The following is an 8,969-nucleotide window of genomic DNA, read 5'->3' on the forward strand; positions in this document are numbered from 1 at the left end:
CTCGAGTTATTCGTCTGCTTTAGGAATAGGTAAACAATTAAGGGTGTAAATAACATAAAAACACAAACTAATTTTGAAAAACGCAATTTAGAACTGCCCACTAGGCTGGGCACAGTGGCTTATTCCTATAATCCCAGCACTTTGGCAGGCCAAAGTGGGAGGATCGCTTGAGGCCAGGAGTTCGAGACCAGCCTGGGCAACATAGTGAGACCCCATCTCTACAAAAGATAAATAAAATAGTCGAGTAGGGTGGTACACACCTGTAGTCCCAGGTACTCGGGAGGCTAAGGCAGGAGGATCGCTTGAGCCCAGGAATTCAAGGTTACAGTAACCTATGATCAGGCCACTGTGCTTCAACCTGGATGACAAATAAGACTCCATCTCTTAAAATCATAATAATAAAACTAAAACTGCCCACCAGTGATTTTTCCTCTTGTTCCCAGAAGCGCAGCTGAGGAGGCTGCTGAGTTACTGAGGAGAAGGGAGGGGAGAAACGAAATTGGTAGGGAGATCAGGTTGACCATGGCTTTGGGAGCTGCGGAACCGGTCCTGGACTACATGCCTCAGGATGCCTCTGACCCAAGGATGCCAGGTTTTCATAAACTGTTGCTTAGTTGGACTTTCCTGTCACTCACTACTGAACTCAAGCTTCAGAGATTTCCCTGAATTCACTTTAAGATGAAGGAAGTAATTTTCAAGCAGTTACATCAAAATTAGATGTAAAAATATCTAACGGGTGGCACAAGATAAAACATGCACTTTTCGTACTAATATAATCCCCATGTCACTCATATATCTATAAATGGTTTGTGGGGGGTGTGCGTGGGGGGCCCAGCTCCTTCTCTGCCCTCCATGGTGGACGCTGGTAGTGAGAAGTCTGTCTGTGCACCCAGTGATGATCATGAAACTCATTCTGGCATCAGCCACCCTGAGGCTCCCCAGCAGGGACACAGGGGACGTGGGAAGGTATGAGGCATCTGGGGGCATTTGGAGTTTTGTGAAGCTGGGGACTCACTCTGTTTGAGCATATGAGCTTTGGGCCGGCTCTGCATCTGCACAGACCCACCTGCAGACATGCACTGCCCTTCTGGGACTGGCCCCTTGGCTGGGCAGAGCTCACTCCCACTTGGCTCTTAGGACTTGCTCAGCTATCTCCTCCTACAGGAAGCCCTCCTTGGTTCCTGCTGAGTTCTCACACCAGGGCTTGGCAAGAAGCCTGGCACAGAGAGGTGCTGATGGATGTCCCCGCCAAGCCCCTGTGTGCCCAGAGTGGGCAGAAGGCAGTAGTGCTTCTGCTGAAGACAACTAGAGCTGAAAAGGAGTTAAAGTGGTAAAAACAGATTTTATTGAGGAACTATCGCAATAGGGGGAAAGAGGCATCAGTATAGAACTGGGCTTGATTCTGAATACAGCACAGACAAATGGGGACTTACAGCCAAGGAGTGGGGTGGGGGGTGGGTTGGTGGATAGAAAAATATCAGGGAAGGGGTTGGGTTCTGGTTAAACAGACTGAGGATTCTTGCTAAAGGCAGGCCGGGGGCACGGGGGATGGTGGAGGAGGACGGATTTGATCAGATGTTGAGGGTGGGGATTCCAGCCAAACTGACATGACGGGATTTTTGCTATAACTGGGCGATGTGACTGAGCACAGAAGCTCAAAGGCCGAGGCTGGGTTGAGAAGAAGCTCAGAGGAGCCCGAAGTTTGGCCAAGGAGAGAGCATCTTTGTCACCAGCCCCTCGTGCCTCCCCGTCGGCAGTCGAGACCCCGCCCATGCCGCCTTTTGCTTTCCATTTTGTTGCAGGGACCTGGACTGGATTTGGCCCTGCCTGGTGGACACTTTTGTGGGTGCTGGGGGGGAAGGGTCTGCTCCTTCTTTCTGCCCCTGACAGCCCCCAGCTCCCAGCGTGCCCTACAGCTGCCGAGTCAATGGTTTGTGACCAACCTGGGGCCTGGGGACACTCGGGGATTGGAGGAGGGAGGGGCCGGGGCAGGGAGGAGCACCCCCTCTGGAAGGGCGGTGGGCAGATTGAGTCCTCGTCTTTGACAGTGGTGTCAGGGTCACAGAATCAGGCCATGTGGCTCCCCACAAGAGTGTTCTCAAAGGGATCAGGTTCTGGCTAAGCAACAATTCCCATCTCCACAGCTTAACTCTGTCACCTCCACCTGGGTAACCTCAGCAGCCTTTGGATGGCTCCTGCTGCCCACCTGGACCCCCTGCCACGACCCCATCCATCTTGGCAAATCATGATCTTCACTCTGCCTGACACCTTCCGCAGCTGCCCGCTGCCATGGGGTCCCCGCAGGGGCATTAAGCTCCAGCCATGGGACTACCCGGGCCCCTGAACTTGCCCCAAGCTCCCACCTCAGGCTCTTGCTCAGGCCAGGTGTCCACTGTCCCACTGTGTCCCAGTCTCTGGGCACCGTTCAGGCTTGGCTGAGATGCCACCTGTCCTGGGAAGGCCAGGGACCTCCTCCCCTCTGCTTTCTCTCAGCTTCTGGCCACAGCTCTCAGGCTGCACCTCACAGTCACTCTGTCCCAGGCTCGATGCCCCAAGATACAGGAGGAGCTCACGCTGAGGCTGACACGGCTGCTGCTTCCATCTCCCCACAGCCCACCCCCGCCAGCCGCTCCCCAGTGCCCGTGAAGGAGGGAAAGGCGCCCACTGACAGGCCATCGCTGGCTGGGCCGAGCAGCGGCATCCATGTGGGTATCTGTTTTTCTTGTTCAGGCTGCTTCCTGCTCTCTCAGGTACACAGGCCTGGGCAGGCCTTGCCCCCGGGCAGGCTGCCAACCGGCTCTGTCCTGGCCCCTCCTGCTCAAGCAAGCAGCTGGGTGGCAGGTGGACCCGCCACTGGTGCAGGCCAGCTCTCCCTCCCCAGTCCGCCTCGTGTTGGCAGAAGGCCTCGAGCCCTTCGTGGGGGAGGCCTGGGGGGGGCATCATCTATTTTCGGTTTTCGTTGGAGTGGGATTGGGTTCCCTTCCCTGATGTTCCTTGTATTTCCAGCTCACCAGGTGCCCTATGGAGGGGCAGGTGATGGGCAGGACTTGGCATCTAGAACGCAGCCCATCACATCAAAAAGTGGCATCAAATCCCACCCGATTCCCAATCATCCATGATATGGAACACCAACACCTGCCTACATTTAGAAGTGTTATCAAAACACCCTGTCACTGCTGGGCAGGATTGCAGTTTTCAGTTCTGAGAGCCCCAGGATAAGTTCGCATCTCCCTGCAGGTGGGGGCAGGGCCTGAGCTGAGTGTGGGTGAGGGCAGGGGCTCTGGGCTGTCCTGGGTGCCGGGAGCTCCCAGGCTCTCTTGCCTTTGCTCCTGTGATCCTTTCCCTGATGACTCCTGCCCTGCCAGCCCCACGTGTGGCTCTCACATCCTCTGTGTGTGATTCCTGGAGCTCGGTGAGCCACGTGGCCCCATGAGAAGGCCTCTGTCTCCCCACCCACTTGACAGCCTGGCCTGAGCTCTTCGGAGGCCCCAGCAGTGAGTGCAGAGCCCAGCACACGCAGGGGCCTGATGCATGTGTGCTGAGTGTAAATAGGTCATCGTGGAGACAGTGCACACCTACATGTGTGAACACACGCTGCTGAGAATGAAGAAAAAGCGCACGCATGTGCGTGTGTGCGTGTAAGCCAGGAGTCCAGGGATAAGGCTGCAGGCCTCAGAGTGAGGGAGGGGTGTGGTTTTGGTCCCTGAGAACCCATGGGAAGGGGTGGCCAGAGAAGGACAGTGGCCAGGCTTGGCCTGAAACTGTGACATTCTTGACACCCAAGCAGCAGGCCACATGGTCCTTTCAGGAATGTTGCTGCTGCACAAGAGCGTCACAAAAATGCTGTGCATACAGGGGAGGGAGCAGGAGGACCCAGGCTAGAACCTGGGTCTCCTGGTGGGGAGAGGCTGGCCTGGCAGGGGCCCTGTTCTATGGTCATGCCCAGGGTCTGTGCTTACAACACCTGGGGCAGCCAGCCCTGACCCCTGCAGCTCCAGACTTAAGTGGCCTGAAGGCTTAGGGCCCAGTGATTTCAGGACGTGCATGGCCCAAGTGTGGCCCGTTTGGGACAGCACAGCACTGACCTGAGTATGCACAAAGATGACCATGGGCCTGGGGAGGGTGGTCTACCCAGGCTCAGCCAGTCTGAGGCCATTGGCAAAGCCACTGGCATCCCATTCCGGCGGGTGGAGAGCAGGACTGAATGGAAGGGGTCGAGGGGGGGGGTTGAGGGAGTCAGAAGAAAGAGGATTTTCATTTATCTGATTGTAAAATAAACACTGATACAGAGTCTCCTAGCAAGTGGCTTCCGTTTAATTCTTACAGAATGGCGGGTGGTCCCCTGAGCACACATTGCTCTTGCAGTCACAGGCGTGGGGCAGGGAGGGGGCACTTGGCAAGCCCAATTTTGACCTGGGACATGCTAAGTTGGTGGACTGTGGGGACTTTGCCTGGCTGCACCACTCTGCATTCTGAGCGAGACAAGCTTTGGGAACTCTGCCTTTCGTGAGGCAGGAGGAAGGAGAGGAGACCCTCAGAGTCGGGGAGGACCCCGAGGGGCCAAAGCTCTCTGCTCAGCCTCTACCCTGGGGAACGGCCTCAGCTGAGGGGGACTCTGGGGTGGGGGGAAGACACCTTTTGGAGGGCAGGGGCCTGCTGAGTGGGGAGAGTCTGGTGGACTCTGCCTTGGAATATCTGTCGGGAAGAAATCGAGTCATGGATTAGGTATCAGGTTGGGGGGACAAGCCAGGAGGAGATCTGAGATGTGGGGTGACTGGGTCCTGCCTGACAGGTGGAGGGATCTAGGGTAGAGATCAAACTGTCGATTATGTCACACACCCTTCCCCTGAAGCTTGTTCTCTCCTTGGCCCCGGGCCTGGGGAGGCTGACCAAGGACTGCATCCCCTGAGTTCCCCTGCCCTCCATGTTACAGCCGATCTGGCCAATGGAAGCACTGGCAGGTGACATGGGGTGGGAGGGTAGGGTTGGGATATTGTCCCTCCATAATCACAGCTCCCACCAGGTCACCCCACTTCTATTCCTCTAGCTCTCTCCAGGCTTGGCAACATCCTGCCCTTTCCTCTGCTTCAGGTCTAAGGGTGGCAGAGGCTGCCAGTCTCTGGATCTCCCACGTTCCTGCGACTTCCCTTCCCCTTGGTTAATTGTTAACTATCCTACAGTTGGGGCCCTTCATTGGAAACATCTGGGGTGAATGATGCTTCCTGCTGAACCTGCCAGGTCAGGTATGGTGGGGAAGGGTCTAAGCTAGGGGTCCAGGGCCGGAAAGCTTAAGATATCCACAGGACCAGACAGGTAGTGTCACGCAGAAAGCCTGGAGAAAGGTGGCGGGGAGTGGTGAGTACTGGGCAGGGGGGTGGTGGTGACAAAGCCCAGTCCCATCCACAGGGGTGGTCACTTCTCAGGCCCTACTCACTGGTACCCTGTGTGGGCCCTGTGTTATCAGAACTTCTGATTTTTCAATTTTGTTTCTTTTACAAGAGTGGGACTCTCAATTTTTAAATGATACTAATTTTAAAACATTTTTAAAAAAAGATTCTGTTTTTTTTTTTAAGAGATGGGGGTCTCACTATGTCACCCAGGCTGGTCTTGAACTCCTGGCTTCAAGTGATCCTCCACCTCAGCCCCCCAAAGTGCTGGGATTATAGGCTTGAGCCACCATGCTCAGCCTAAAAACTTTATTTTTTTTTTTTTGAGGAGGAGTCTCACTTTGTTGCCCAGGCTAGAATGGCATCATCACAGCTCACTGTAACCTCAAACTCCTGAGCTCAAGCGATCCTCCTGCCTCAGCCTCCCAAGTAGCTGGGACTACAGGTGGGTGCCACCACGCCCGGCTAAGTTTTGTATTTTTTGTAGAGACGGGCTCTTGCCATGGTGTGCAGGCTTGTCGGACTCTTGGCCTCAAGTGATCCTCCCACTTCGGCCTCCCAAAGTGCTAGGATTAGGGGCGTGAGCCACCAAACCCAGCCAACTTTAAAACACTTGAAAAGACCAAAGGCAAGCATGATCATCGTGAGGGGTCCAATTCTGCCGAAGGGCGGGCAGCTGGTATTGTAGAAAGGCAAGGCTTTCAGGGGGCTGCACCCCTCTGTGGGACAGAGGTTTGAGTCCTCCTCCATTTCTAGCCCCGTCAGGCTGATGCCCTGTCTCGAGGGTTCAAGGTCGTGAGACACCAACAAAAGCACTAAGAATATGGTACACGTAGTGTGGGAGCTGGGGAAAGAGCCCGGGGCTCATCATCCCAGGCTGAAAAATGCCCAGACTCTGCAGAACCCAGAATTCATCATCAGACCGCAGCTGCGTCCCCTGGGGGGCAGGGATGCGGGTGGTCGCAGCCCACCGACCCTTCCACAGCTCCCAGGGCCGCCTGCCCCTCTGCCTCCACACCGGGTACTCGCTGTGCGTGGAAGGCCCTTCCCTCCAGGTGTGGCCTCCGCAGCCCCGGCCCTTTCTGCATTCAGCCGCTCCCTAGTCCTTGGCCACGTCAGTCCATCTGCCCTGCGCCGGCCCCGCACCGACCCACGCGGGCGCGGGCACCTGGCCCACTCCCGGTCCCGCCCCCACATGCCACCACCTACGGGGGTCACCGCCTTCCTGCACCGTCGTGGGGTCCGGGTGGATCCCGTGGACAGGCACCCGCAGGCGCCCCCGGATCACAGCCGAGGGGGGCCGGGCCGGGTTCCGGGGAGGCGGTGGTAGGAGCGGTGGGACCTCGCGGCACCCCCAGGGGCTGCCCGGCGGACGGGGCGCCGGTCCGTGGGGAACCCACGAGGGTCCGGGACACCGCCGTCCCCGCCGCGCGCCTACTCGGACTCCGGCCGGGTGCTCAGCCCCCGCGCTCCGAGACTCGGCGCCGGCGGCCCCGCGTGACCGGAAGTGCCCCCCCGTGGGCGCGCGCGGGGCGGGGCCGGCCGGCGGCACTTCCGGTGCCCACGCGCCGCTGCCGCGCAGCTCCGGGGCCGTCACTTTGTGTAGCGCGGGGCGCGCAGCCGCCCGCAGGCCCCGGCCCCGGCCCCGGAGTTCGGCCCGCGGCTCGGCCGGCGCGGCTCGCGCGGTGAGTGGCCTCGCGGGGCGGGGCGGGAGCGGCGACGCGCGCGGCAGGTGCGGCGGGCCCGGCTCGGGGGGCGGTGGCGGGGCCCGGGCTGCCCCTCGACGCCCGGCGCGGAGGTCCGGGGAGGCCGCGGCGTTCGGCGGGGCCTGGGACTGGCGGAGCTGGAGCCGCGCGGGTCGGTCCTTCCGCGGCAGCGCCTCCGCGCCGCGCCGCCCGTGGACTTCTGCCCGGGCCTGCGCGTTGGGAGCGGGGTCTGATGCCCCCGAGCCGGTCCAGGCAGCCAGCGCCGAGTGGGCGGGCTGCGGAGCACACGCGCGACACTTCGGGAGGTGGCCGTCCCCTCCTCGGCCGCAGGGGCAGGGTCTGGGCCGCGCCGCCCCCGGACACACCCATCCAGGAGGGGCTGTCACCGGGCTCGGTCTCTGCAGGAGGTAGAGGCCCAGTAAACCCCCAGGGGGTAGAGAGATGGCTTGGCTGTCCTCCCAAGAGCCTGCTTTGTGACCTTAGGGTGCTTTGTTTGATCTGCAGATAGAGCCCCTGTGGGCTGCTATGCTGTCTTCTGTGGTCGGTAGGTGGGTAGGGAAACCCATTCCTAGCGTTGGTTGGGGTCTGGACTACCCCATGTGCCAGCCAGGTAGGACAGAGGCTGGCCTTTCGTCAAGGACCCTAGGGGAAGGGGGAAAGGGAGGTTCAGGCACCAGGAGGTGCAGGCCCCTAGCTCTGCCTGTGTGGGGAGACCTTGGCACTTGGTTTGGCTCAACAAGTGTTGGCAGGTCTGGGGAGTTGGCTGGAGTGGTGAGGGGGCAGCCCTCTGAGATCTGGGATGGCCCCCATGGATATACCTGCACCAAGAGCAAATCCAGGAGAGGAGAGGGAGTCAAAGTCCATGGACAGACAGGATTGCAGTGGTCAGGGAAGGAAGTCTCCTTGGAGGACCTGAAGCCCTGAAGGGCCTTGAGGTCAGTGGGGCCACCCAGAGGGAAAGAAGAGGACTAGATACAAGTGCACCCACACATGTCCTCCTACTCCTCTAGGTGGGTTTCCCTGGGTTTGGGACTTTCGTGGAGTGTTTCTAACAGTTTTCAGGCTTTGTCACTTCGTTCTGTCCTTGTCTCCCTTCCTTCTCCTCTTGGAAGCTGTCTTGTCACACTCAGTTCTAAATGTCTGCAGCACCATATCCCGGGGTGCAGGGCCCCGGTGGAAATGAGGGTCTGGGATGACCCAGGGATTTACATTGATGAGGCTGCTTAACCTGACCCCCTGTGGCTTCTGACCTGGAATCGGATGCCAAGGGAGACATGAGCAAAGTAAGTTTCCAGTGGGTTGACAGGTTGGAAAGAGAAGGGAGAGTGTGTGGGTCTGGGGCTGGCAGAGAACCGAGGTCTGAGTTGCAAGAATATAAACTCTAACATGCCCGCTGAAGTCCATTTTTCAAAGTATTCTGTCCTGAACCTTGGGTTGGGGCATATGCGATGTCTGGCTGTGCTTGGCTCTCGGCCTGCTAGGGGACTGCTGTCCTCTGCCGGGGCTAGTCCTCCCCTTCTCTGGTCATTGGTGTGGGTAGACTTCTTGGGAGAAGGGGCTTTACCCTGGGTCCTCTTTGGAGGCAGAGACTCTCCACTGCTTCTGGGGTGAGTTCCAGTTTGAAGGACCCCCCCCAGCAGTGGTCAGCCTGTTCTGGAACACAACGGTAGGGCCAGAATGCTGAGTTTAAAAAATTCCGTTTCTGTCGCATTGACCACAGGCTTTACAGCCATTTCTTCAATAAGTTATGTGAATGCTTGTTATGTGTCTGGCATGGGGGGATTCAGAGATGAGCAAAGGGAGCTCCTGCTGTCCTGGATTTGACTGTACTTAGACAATAAGACAGTCCCATGAGTATATTAAAAAAATGTGGTGG

This window comes from Propithecus coquereli, unplaced genomic scaffold, assembly GCF_000956105.1.
Source record: "Propithecus coquereli isolate 6110/MARCELLA unplaced genomic scaffold, Pcoq_1.0 Scaffold137, whole genome shotgun sequence".
Taxonomy (NCBI): Eukaryota; Metazoa; Chordata; class Mammalia; order Primates; family Indriidae; genus Propithecus; species Propithecus coquereli.